Raw genomic sequence first — 13,219 nt, forward strand, 5'->3', positions numbered from 1 at the left:
TTCCCTGTCTGCCAACAGACGGGGGAACTTCTTGAGGGTGACATTTGATATTGTTTGATGCTCACTTTTGTTGCTCCAGCTCATCACTCAGAAGAGACCCAAACTGAGATCTTTCCATGACCCAACAGCATGTAGACCAGCACAACAATCAAAGATGAAGCCCAAAGACGAGGTCAGGAGGTGAGCAGCAGGGTTGGTGTGTATGTGTGTTGCAGGGGGCAGGGGGGAATGCAAGAGTCGCAGAGGTTTTGGACCCATTATGGGTTTCATGGCCCAGGCCACTTTTGGGTGCAGACCACAACTGTCTTCTCCTCACCATCTTCTGCTTTCTGCCACGTTTGGCCAATTATCCTCCTGCAGCGAGGGAAGAAGAGCAGCGGGCTCTTTCTCCCAAGGAGTGTTGGCATGTCTGCTTGCTCTCCAGGAAAGATGTGGTCGGGGCTGTGCATGCCCAGGTCACCTGCAGTCTGGAAGTGGACCCCACACTGAGGGTGACTGAGCAGGCAGGTTTTCCCAGGGCCCCAGTTATCCTGGGGGGGTGGGGCTGGGAACTGGGACATACTATTCCCACAGCCTTAGGTGGGGGCGGGGAAGCAGGAATTTAGCTTCACAAACAGATGGGGATTTACACAGTAAATGATGGCCCTTTCAATCACTTAGAGTTTCTTAGGAAGGAGGGTAAGGGAGAGAGAGGCAAAGAAGAGATGGGCCTCCTGGGGCAACGCGAATTAAGCCTTGGGTAACAGAAACTTGCGCCCAGCTCCTTCTCCCAAGGCATAGTACAGCAGAGATTTTTCTTGCATGCTGGGCATTTGGGGTTTGATTTGTATCAAGCACAGAGTTAGTGCTGGGAGTGTTTTTGTTTTTGTTTTTTTTTTTTTTTAAAGATTTTATTTATTCATTTGAGACAGACTGAGAGCACAAAGGGAGAGTGAGAGGGAGAAGCAGACTCCCCATTGAGCAGAGAGCCTGATGTGGGGCTGATGCCAGGCTCAATCCCAGAACCCTGAGACCAGGACCCGAGCTGAAGGAGGATGCTTAACTGACTGAGCCACCCAGGCGCCCACTGGGAGTGTTTTGACGCTCATGTGGAAGTGGGTCATGGCATTCTACTGTCATGAAGCCAAAAACCAGCCCTAAACACTACCCGGAGCACACCGAGTTTCTCACTTAGCCACTCAATGCTGGGGCTGGCCCAGTCACTCTTGCACACCCCAGTCCCTCAGAATTGAGTCAGGGTGATTTATGCCAGGTTTCAGTTACCCTCCGTGCGCCTCCTGCAGGGTGGCCGGCTGGTGAAACGCCCGTGTGGGCTGCTCAGGTTTTCGCATTGATTTGTAAAGGCTCCCACTGATCCCAATGTCATAGCTGGTCTGGAATTCGAAGTTGAAATTCCTTGATTCGGGTCAACTCTCTTGTGCAAACCAAACCTGATGACAGTCTCCACAGAATGAGTGAGTATGAACTCTGATTCTAAAATGACATGACAGATCTTCAAACAAAGAAATTAGAACTTGCATAGTTGTCGTGGTCACCTGTGAGGTCAATGCCGCCATTTTTCTCGCTCAGAACTGTTTCGGGCTCTTTCTCTGCAACTCCAGAATGTACAGTAACCTTCTTTTTGCACGCCTGAGAAGTAGCAAAGGCTTGTTTTTTCTGAAGGTGGGTTTAAATGTTGGAAAATGTCAAAAATAATTCAGAGCCAAGTCTGGTGAAGCAGGCCAGTAATCAAGGTGAGTGATACCATTTGATACTTGAAGCCAAAAAGCATAATTATGAAGTTATATATCTAACGTCCCTCCTGGACCAGCCCTGAAGACGTCCAAAAAGAAGAAGAGGGCTGTTTTTGGCGGTCACAGCTTCTCACCTTACTGATATCAACTTCGGAGGGCCATTATTTACTTGGCTAAATAGGTTGTGAATTACTTATTTTTTTTAAAATCAGTCTTCTTAGTTAAAATCATACACATTTATATAAAAACTCCTCCTCTTAAATAACCATGTGATTTCTGTTGGCATATTAGCTTCTTACCTAGCGCAGTTTTTCCTGTATTTATCATGCCATTAATTTATTTCAATAGCCCCTACCACTGCTCCTGAGTTTTTCTTGGCAGCAGTCCAGTTCCTGAATGTACTGCCGAGCAAGGAGCAAGTAGTTTATCATAACAAGGGGCTGGGATTATGGTTGAGAAAAGCAGAGGGAGGTCACATCTGCCCCCTGCGGCTCAGGCCAGCAGAGGTACAGACCAGAGGTTGGAATTTGCTCTGGGCTTCTTTTCAGTCCAGCACAGGCTTTCAGGGGAGGTCACCCTGTGCTGTTCCCATCCCGGTGGTTTCCTGAGCCCTCAGCTGGGCCTGCCGTTAGGCTAGGCTGGGCACCTCAGAAGGTTTAACAAGAAGGGGAATGGGGCTGTCAGCCTCGAGGGAAGTGCAGAAAAGGCGAGTGCTAGGAAGGAGGTGCAGAAGATGCCGCAGGGTTATCTGAAGGGAGAGATCTGACGGGGCAGACAGAAGGGGCCCTGAACGACATGACTTCTGAGACACAGCCGGCCGAGGGTGGCTGGAGGCGGGTGGGGGCCCCCTGCCCTTCCTCGGAGAGGGAGAGCCGAGTTCCCGAGTTCCCCGCCAAGCCCTGACAGCTGGGCCAGGTCTGCGTATGGGATTACAGCATTAGGTGAGAAGTTAATCACAAACATGAATCAGCCTTGTTTTTTCCTTCTGGCTCGGTTCCTGAGCTCTGCGGGGGGAGTGGGCAGGGCCCCCGACTGGATGGACAGGAAGTCACACTGGGGGGAAACAGGAAGGCGGCTGTTTCTCACCAGGGCCAAGCAGTTACCTGTGTCTTGAGATTCCGCGGAGGGGCTGGGGGGGATTGACGACGCTGCGTAGGGCGAGAATCCCCTCGGTGTGGCTGCCAGGAAGGACTGATTCATGGGCCAGCTGGCTTACTCGGTTCCACCCAGGCTGTGCCCATGGGGCACTCTTACATTTCAGGGGACCCCCCCCTCCACCCCAGCTCCGCAGCTCCGCCCGGACTACGCTACACCTAGGTCAGAAACCCTTTTTAGCTAAGGTTTCTGTTCTCTCTCTTTTCTCCCAGCCCTGGTGGTCAGTTTATATAGAAAACCCTCTTCTTGTCCAAACCCGCAGGACTGGGTTAAGCCCAGTGTTTCTGCCAAAAGCCCCTCCCTCCCAACCCACTTTAGGAATGTCCCCACACCCTCAGCTGCGCTCACATTCTTACTGCTTCAGCTCTGAGAGCCCTCTTACAGCCTGAGATTGGCAGGGTGGTTGTCACTTACGGAGACCAGAGGCGGCTCAGGGTCCTCTGCTCTGGAACCCCGTGGCCCTCTGTTTACAGATTGGATAAATGCCGCCCACTGTTGTCTCCATGCTGACCCTATAGGGCAGCCATTTAGTGAATGCTGTGCTTGGCTCAGAGTCATGCCATCACGAAATATTTTCCTTCCTTCTGAATTCCGTTTGCAAAACTCTCTGTTGCCAGCAGGTCTTTACAAAGAAAAGGCCTCCATGTCATCAGAGGGACGTTGTCCTCACCAGAATCTTAGTAAATCTCAGTAGGTAGCTGGGACTGCAAAGTATTTCCTGCAAATACTTTCTTTGTTTCTTTCATTTTTTTTTAAAGGCATTAAAGTTACTGCATGCGTCTAATTAATCAGAAAGCTTTAGCAACTTTGACTTCATAGGTCATTACACAAGCCTACAAATGTTCAAGAAATTCTATTTAGCTCTGAGTTTGAGTGTCCCATCTATTTATGTAGCAAAAGGAGTCTGATTCTTTTTTTCTTCTGCCCAAAGCAAGTTTCATCTAGGAAACTAGGCACTAGGGAGTGCTAGAACCAACATGGTTTCCTACTATCAAAACCTAAAGCAAGTCAGTCTCACCACTGGCATCCAAACAAAAGTGGATTTTGGCAGCTTGTTCCAGAAAGGAGAACTTGCAAAGGGGGTGGGATGGTCCAGAATACAGCAAGACGGATTGTTTGAGATGGAGATGGATCAGGAGAGGACTGAGAAGGAATGGGAGGAGCATGCGGGAAAGGCATGGAAAGCATTCAAGGAGCTGTTCTCCCTTCTTAGTGAATTGAGCGCCTCAGGAAAGGGTCAAGATACCGTGTGTGACCAGACACCAGTGTGTCCTTTCAGCCTGGACAAACATACACCAGAGGTTATGCGCACACCATCCCCTCAAAGTCAAAGTCACTTGTTATCAACAAAGCCCACACTCACATCTGTTCAAAGGCAAGAAGATCACACATAGACCCCCATGCACACCCTCACCTGAGACGTGAATAAACAAGCATGCTGTCCAAAGCGGTCACCTCCGTCTGTAACAGACCGCAGGGGTCTTCCCTCAGGCTTCTCCCAGTGTCTTTCAAAGCGAATTGTTTTCTCAGATCTCTGTTTTGACTTTCAACACCATTGAACACATTAGCAGACCAGCTCAGGTTGGTTTGCCAGGCTGGGGAGTTGGCATCCTTTGCTGGGAGAAGGGGCTTGGTGGCCAGGAGAGCTGGTGCAGTGGGTGCAGAGATGGGGTGGGGGTGGGGGGCTTGGGGGACCAGCACCAACACTTATGAAAGTTTCTGTGCCACATGAGCATAAGGCCAACCTCAGGAACCCAATTCAGGAAGGTGCCCCCTGGAGGCCGGCCCCCTCGTGCTGTACCTGCTTCAGTCTCAGCGCTGGGCAAGCTGGCTGGGGTGCACTTGGTGATGATGTTGGATGGCGAGGTGGTCGGACAGGTACGAGAGTTTCCAGCTTTCAGATGAGACTTGAGAAGAAGCCCCTGGGAAATTGAGGTCATGCTAGATTCTTCAAAATCCCTGTGGTTTGGCCAACTTCTAACCCAAATTCTTATTCCCGCTCACCTGAGAGCCCCCAGAAGGGTCCCCTGAATGAAGCCCGCCTTGGGTGTGGTGGTTTTGCATTATTCAACAGCTGAGGAATTCTAGCCAAGATGCAACTGTCTTTCCAGAGTTTTTGGAAATGTATCAGAGTTCCCTCATACTGATTCAAGGGAAACAATTAGTCTTTTCATTCTGAAGGATGGTTTTTAAAAATGGTAATGGACATTTCTATTCAGAAAATAGAAGTAACTTTTATGAATTTTTCAGCCAGTTTTCCAAATACTTCCCACTTACTCACCTGGTCTTTAGACATAAAGTACACATTTAAATGCCCTCATTTACAGCAAACTAGATACACAGACCCTCCCCCCTCCCCCCTCGGAGGACTGGTGGTGTAGGGAGCCAACACGACTTGAAGATTCCCGGTCAAGGAAATGGCCAGGTGCAGTAAATGGCGTGCTGTACCCAGCCTGTCAGCAGCTCTTCCCACCGCTCATTCTGCCCGTCCAGGCCCTGCTCGTAGTGGGAGAGGAGCTCCACTCCACACATGCGGAATCGGAGGCTTTCCAGAGCAGCCAAAGTGCTTATCCCCCAAGGGGGCCATCCGGTGCCAGGAACTGAAAAGAGACCCCAGCCCTGAAAAAATGTTGCAGAATGTTCGGTACAAAAATGATCCCCTAATGCTCCTACAACCCCCAGAAGACCCAGCACTTTTTCAGAAGCACAAGATGCGACACGAACGGCGCACAGTTCCGTCCTCATCCAAAATTTATAACCCAATCAATCCATTCCATATGTTTCTGCAATTGGAAGAGACGTTCTGTGTGTTTCAATGCTGATGAGAAAGAGCGAGTGATGAAAAAGAGAGCTCGAAGATACAGGAAAGAGGATGACCAATGGAGAAAGATTCGTGAAGTGGCAGGAAGCTAAAATCGAGGACAAGCACAAGGACTGGTCATAAACAGGGGGAAGGCAGCTACTTTGACTGTCCCACAAGGGGAGCTGGAAAGCAAAGGCCAGCTGCCTGTGGGTTCGTAGATTTGTAAGCAGAAAGGATTTGGAGATGTACACCATCACATCCACTTCTGTGCGCAGGCAAGAGTTCTTCTCCTAGATCCCCTGAGTATTTTTGCAAGCGCAGAACTGGGACTTCACAAGGGGGAAAGAACAATGATGAGAGGTCAGGGTTCTGAAAGGAGCAGGGTTATATGACAAATTCCTTACATTTATATGTCAAGGGTTTTTGTTGGTTTGTTTGTTTTGTTTTCTAAACTTTGGACTTTGGAGTGCTTAGAGTTAATCAGAGAAGCTGGAAACCATTCTGGGTGTGTCCTCGCATAGATTGTCCAGAGAAGACAGGTTCAGCAGATCCTGGGGACAGAGCCTCCAGTCCAGGGAAGTCTCTAGGGGCTGTGAGGAGCAATCAGCCTGGGCCTGGGTGTCATGGCTCATGCTCAGTGAGGAAAGATGCCAGGGGGAGCTGCTGCCTAACACATACTGGGTTCTCCCCGGACACGTCCCTTCAGTGGGAGTGTGCAGATGATGCCCTTCCTCTATCAGCTGAAACATGAAATCGTATACACCCACTTTGTTTCAAAGGAGAGCTCCTTGGACTTGGGGTTTATTTTCACAGTGCTTCTCACAGACCTGGCCCAGAGCAGTCACATAATAAAAACTCACCGAATGAATAAATGAATGACTGCCTAAAGCACAATAAAGTTCTTGTAGAGTAAAAATGGGGAAATAATTTGGAAATGACTGGAAGTCCATTGATTCAACACTTAGGGATTAAAGGGCTAATTTCACATTTGAATTAAGGACTTAATTAAATAATTTAAATAATCTAAGAAGGCTGCATGCTGTTATGTTCAAGCCTAACCTTTCTCACATAATCACCCCACAGAAGATTTTGCTGGTTGCTTCCCCAGTATCCGTTCTCTCTTTCCTTGCCAGAAGAAATGGCTGGCACAACCCCACGTGTGGAGTGGTGCTCCTCTCCCACTTAATTAAATAATTTGAATTAAACCCTTACCTGCACCACCCATGCCCTGTTAACATCTTGCTTATATAGCTTTTCAGCTAGTTTTTTTCTATGCATATATACTTTTCTTCCTCCCATTTTACAAGGATGGAATCAAACAGCACATCTTATCCTGTGAGTTGCTCTTTTTCTCTTAGCAGTACATGGTAGACATCCTTTCCCAATGTCAGTAGTTTTTTTAGTTTTCAATACTACTAGGTAGTGATGGTGGATGACATGGGTAGGCGTCAGACTACTACCCAAGTTGAATATGAGATGCTAAGAGAAGGGAAACTCTGGGAGACATGTGCATTTAAGGGGCAGGCAGAAGAAGTAGACCCACGAGGCACTGGAGAGTGGGCCAACAAAAGGAGAAAAAAGCATGGAGAAATATATCACAGAAGTAAAGAAGGAGAACATTTCAAGGAAGAGGAAGTAGCCAGGGGCCCAAATGCTGCTTAGGGGTTTCAGAAGTCAAGGGCTGAGAGGTAGAATCTGATTCAGCAAAAGGGAAGTTACTCACTTGATACTTTCCCACTGCCTCAATTCTCTCATGTTATGAAATGAGGAAAGAGATTCTTGTTCTACCAGCTGGACAAGAACATTCCTTGTGATGGTGTGAAGTTTGTGCTTTGAAAGAGTATTCGTTTGCTGCATTTAAGGGAAATCAAAATACAAAGTCTTGGTTTTTTTTTTTCTTTAAGATTTTATTTATTTATTTGACAGAGAGAGACACAGTAAGAGAGGGAACACAAGCAGGGGGAGTGGGAGAAGGAGAAGCAGGCTTCCCGCTGAGCAGGGAGCCCGATGTGGGGCTCTATCCCAGGACCCTGGGATCATGACCTGAGCCGAAGGCAGACGCTTAACGACTGAGCCACCCAGGCGCCCCCAAAATACAAAGTCTTAACCAAATGGATTTTATTTTGCTTAGTTGAGAATAAGTTTTGAGGCAAGCAGTCAAGAGCTGTTACAAATGTCCAAGGTAGATATCAGGGACCCACAGACCTTTGGCTGCTTATCCACCATTCTTCGTGAGGAATTCATCCTCATGGTTGCAAGGTGGCTGCTTGGCCTCCAGCCATCATTCTGACCAAGAAGAAGACAGAGAAAAAGACATGTAAATTTCCCATATTATCTGAGTCTGTCTGTGATAATCAGAAGCCCCATCCTGTCGACTTTGCTTACAGGTCATTAGCTAAAACTGGGTCCCATGGCTGCTCCAGTGTGTAGAGGAGGCTGGGAAGATGAGTATTTTCACCCCAGCACGTTGCCAGCCATTTCTTCTGGCAAGGAAAGAGAGAACGGATACTGGGGAAGCAACCAGCAATATCTTCTGTGGGGTGATTATATGAGAAAGGTTAGGCTTGAACATAACAGCATGCAGCCTTCTTAGATTTATTACTTTTCTTTGTGAGAGACAAAAATATTAAAGCAATCCATTTGATTCTAATTCTAACGGGAAGTAAAGAATAAATCACCCTCAGTCCCGGGCTAGTATTCCCTCATAAAGCGGGGGGCAGTTAGAGGGATCCATGTCCCCTAAACCGCTGTGTTCCAGCCCTTTTGGTTTTCCTGACAGGGCCCTCATATTTTTTAAAATTAAATTCCACCTTGCAAAAAGTAGGTGGAAAAATCTAAGCACAGCAAGTTGCTAGGAGACCCGCGGGGCTTCATTGGGTGAGCTGTCTGGGGCCTGCATGGCTGAATTTTCCTCCCCTGATGACTGACATGCCCGAAACCTGTTCAGTCTCCAAAGCTATGTGGAGGTGGGCAGAGTTTCAGCTCCCGGCGGAGGGAGAGACCCCATCACCGGCTGCAGCACGTTCTGCAGAAGGGCGGCTGCCAGTTCTCTGAGGTAAAAAGAGAAGCCCAACTGCTGAAGCAGAGAAAAGGTTTTCCGCCCTTCCTTCCCTGCTAGAGCAGATCCGTTCTCTCCGAGAAGCCCCTGCCCTCACCCAGGTCGGGCCTTCTCCCCCGGGGTGGCTGTTCTCAAACCAGCGAGCTGCTAAGAGAAGGGGTCTGTGAGGCGGTGTGTAGATGCCAGGATGGCTCTGCCCTTCCTCCAGCCCCCCCGCCCCGCCGCCATTTTCTTGCCCCGTCTCCCCGCCCCGCACGTGGCGGGAGTGATACCTCTGTTGGCTGACCCGAGCGCCTGCCCGATGCCGTTCAGCGCACTGAGCAAGTGCTCTCTGGGACTGGGCCCCATGCAAGAGCAGCCGAGCGGGGCTCCGTGAGCGCGCCAGACCTGGGCTGCCGAGAGCAGAACCGGCTTATTTGAAGAGGACCGTGTGTGCCAGCTCCTGGTCGGACACCAGCGAGAGGCAGAGTCGCTCAGCGGACTCTTCATTCCCGTGCAGCCCTCCCTGCCCCTGCCCGGCACCCTCCAGCTGGAGAGGAGAGATGGCTCTGGGGAAATTCCATTCCCTAATTCATTTAAGCAGGATCAACAGAGCTCCCGCTCTGGAAGCTTCGGCCCGGGGCACAAGGCACTGGGAATCTACGTGGGGTCTCGGATGTCCATGGGAGACAGGGCAGAAAAACCAGGAGTTGGGCGATGAGATGAGATGCAGCCGGCTCTGACAAAGGAAGCCATCGGACCTGAGTAAGTCACTTCATCTTGGTCTCTCATCTGGGAAGTGATTTGTGTCTTGTAGGGCCCTGAGGGCTGCAGAGGTTTTCAGAGTTTCCAGACATTTGATTTAAATTGCATTAAAGTGGTTTGTTTGTTTGTTTTTACCAATTATATATATAAAAAAGAGACACAATCAAATATGAAATGGGCCAAATTTTAACCCACTGAAGACTGCCAGTGTGTTCGTTATAATGCCATACAAACACCTCTTTGTGGGTAAACCTTGGAATAAAGCTGTCTTGCCATCTGTGTAATGGAAGAGTATCCCGAGGTTGCAAGGCAAGTTATCTTAAAAACAAACAAACAAACAATCAAAAACCCAACTGTTAGCACGTGTGACTACTTACCCGAATGACGATTTTCCCCTCAGTACTGTGCAGCCACCTAGGCCAGGCATTGACCAGATGCAGAGGCCGTCTTGGCTGCTCCTGTCCACCGCACTTCATTCTGAGGGGTCAAAGAGCCTTATTATACTCATTGGACAACCTGTACTTTAACTTCTTTTTAACTTCAGAATGCATTCATATGAATAAAATACTGCTCTTATTTTCTGTGTAGGTGCTCTAATACGGTTATTTTACTGTACAGTTTGAAAACCATTAGAGCGGAGACAGCAGAAGGGGCCTATTGCTTTCCGAGTTTTGGAGGCTGAGCACCCAGCTGGGGGTCAGGCACTCACCAAGATAGGATCCTGCAGGGCTTGGGCAGCAGTGGGCGGGAGAGGCTGGGGGGGCTGCTGGTTAATGAAACCTTGCACATATCAAGGGCTCCTCAACTATTTGCTCCCTGGCAGAGCGAAACCTTGGGAGGGGATGTGGGTCAGTTCTAGATTGCTGGAGATTTAGGAGCCCACAAATGGGCACGGGCAAAGACGAGACCGTGGCCTAGACAGGCAGTGAGCACATCAGACTGGTTGCTGAAAAGTGGTTCTGGGGTATGGGGGTGCAGTGGGGGGAAAAGAACAGAAACTTTGGGACTCTCAAGAGAAACCTCCCATGGGCGCCTGGGTGGCTCAGTTGGTTAAGCAACTGCCTTCGGCTCAGGTCATGATCCTGGAGTCCCAGGATCGAGTCCCGCATCAGGCTCCCTGCTCAGCAGGGAGTCTGCTTCTCCCTCTGACCTTCCCCCCCTCATGCTCTCTCTATCTCATTCTCTCTCTCAAATAAATAAATAAAATCTTAAAAAAAAAAAAAAAAAAAAAAAAAGAGAAACCTCCCAGTGGGCAAAGCTTGGTCCTTAATCCTTGCTGCTGATTTTGGAAAATTGTCTGTGTAGGGCTTTAGGCAGACTTGCTGTGTGTTTGGCCAGGAAAACCCAGTTGCCTGCTACCAGAGTATTTGATTCCCCTGCCCTGGGAACTGCAGAGAGCACAAATAATCCCCCATCACTGCCCCTTCATTCACAGAGGTGGCAGTTGAGACAGTGGTTTTCATACTGTATAGGAATCACCTGAAGGAACTTGTCAACTTCCAGATTTCTGCCTCCTCCCTCACTCAGAGATTCTGATTTAGTAGGTTTAGCAAGAGGCCTGAGAATTTTCATTTCTCACAAGCTCTCAAGTAAGACTAATGCTGCTGATCCCCGATCAACACCAAGTAGCACTGGTTTAAATATTGGTGAGACACTCACTACCTCCTCAGCATCGTTCAGGGGGCCGCAGAAGACAAAAAAGAAACTCCTCAATTGAATAAAGGGAAAGGGAAAACTTCTTTCATCATCATGATCAGCTGGAGGCTTAAAGAGAAATCTTCAATTGGGATCCACAGAGGATGGAGGAGAGAAATCGCAGGGACATGGAGAAATAAGGCAGGGTCCTGACCTTTGACCTGTATTCCATATAGTTGTGTACTCCAGAGGACAAAATGAAGATGAAAAGCAAGGTCAGGTCAAGAGCAAACTCTTGCAAAATGAGCATAAAAAGTGAGAGAGAAAGCAAAAGTGCTCATAAAGCATTCTCAGAGTTGGGGCCTACAGGCCATGGTTATCTGAGCAGCTTGATAAAGCACTTTCTTGGAAATTCTGTTGAGAGGAGGAGCATTCATGTGACACCAAGGGCAAATCTTACCCATTGGTTGCAAAGAGAGCCAGAATTTGTCTATTCACAGACCACTGGCTCCCTCCATTTTCTTTACATTTCCCTTATTATTCCCACAGTGAATACCTTTCTTTGGCCAAAGAGTTTTGTTTTGTTTTGCTTTAAGATTTTATTTATTTGACACACAGAGAGAGACAGCGAGAGAGGGAACACAAGCAGGGGGAGTGGGAGAGGGAGAAGCAGGCTTCCCGCCGAGCAGGGAGCCCGATGCGGGGCTCGATCCCAGGACCCTGGGATCATGACCTGAGCCGAAGGCAGACACTTAATGACTGAGCCAACCAGGCACCCCTGGCCAAAGAGTTTTGCCATGATGTCCCCATGCCCCCATCATTGGTTTAAAAAGGTGTGCTATGGGCTTAACGGGATCTCATAAGCAGCTACTATCCTTTGATATAGCAACCGAGGAGGAAAAGGCTCAGGACAGATCTTTTGCCAACATGGTGGTGAGTGTAGCTCTGTCATTTTCAAATTTGCTGCTAAAGTCCCATACTCAACTTTTTGAACGAGACAAACAGATGTCCTACAGTAAAGGGTGCTGTGTGTTGCGGCTACAGTTGGGGAAATCATAGGACTCATTTGTATAAACTTATTAAAGTATTTTCTTTCTCTCATAATGTAGCCATAAGCATTAATTAAAGCATCAAAGTCTATGTGTTTGGACCTATAAAATCTTCATAACCAGCCAAAGCAAAAGTGAAAACTATTGAGCATTTGGAACTTTAAAAATGCATTTTTGAAATGACCCTATTGGAATTGAGTATTTTTTTCTTTAGCAAAGTTGGACTCCAAAAAGGAAAACAAAGACTAAGACATAAACCAAATTGCTTATAAGAATTATCCTGTGGCAACGTTATTTATTTTACTTGGAAGAACCAACATAGAACGTATTTGCACTGAGTGATCCATATTTACATATGGTAGAGATAGTACTCAGTTTTAAGAAAATAGTACAAAACTCACGTAAAGTCAGTGTTAGGAACTAAGAATACATTTTCTTTTTTTTTTTTTTTTAAAGATTTTATTTATTTATTTATTTGAGAGAGAGAGAGAGAGAGAAACAGCATGAGAGGGGAGAGGGTCAGAGGGAGAAGCAGGCTCCCCGCTGAGCCGGGAGCCCAATGTGGAACTCGATCCCAGGACGCCGGGACCATGACCTGAGCCGAAGGCAGTCGCTTAACCAACTGAGCCACCCAGGCGCCCAAGAATACATTTTCTCACAGAAAAAAAAATTGTTGTACATAGTGGAAAAAGTGCTGGGATGGGCACACATAAGGCTAGACAACCCGTGATGAAGCTGAAGAGTGGGCCAAAGGATGCTCACTTGGGCTATGGAGCCTGATCTTATGAACAGGGACTATGGGAACAGGAGACTAGCAGAGAAAAGTGACACTTCCACCTCTGCTGGATGCCTGAGTGCTAGAAATGGGATGTTTTATTTCTTCAAATAAATGCATTTTTATTGAGTATCCTGTGTGCCACACATTATGCTGAGCAAAGGGATGTAATGAACAAGACTGAAGATCCCTGTCCTTGGGAGCAAATACTTTCATGGGCAGGATAGATGATTTAATAAAGCATTACAAGTGGGAGCTTCTGAAATC

Source organism: Leptonychotes weddellii, chromosome 7, assembly GCF_054177405.1.
Source record: "Leptonychotes weddellii isolate Sample4059 chromosome 7, ASM5417740v2, whole genome shotgun sequence".
Taxonomy (NCBI): Eukaryota; Metazoa; Chordata; class Mammalia; order Carnivora; family Phocidae; genus Leptonychotes; species Leptonychotes weddellii.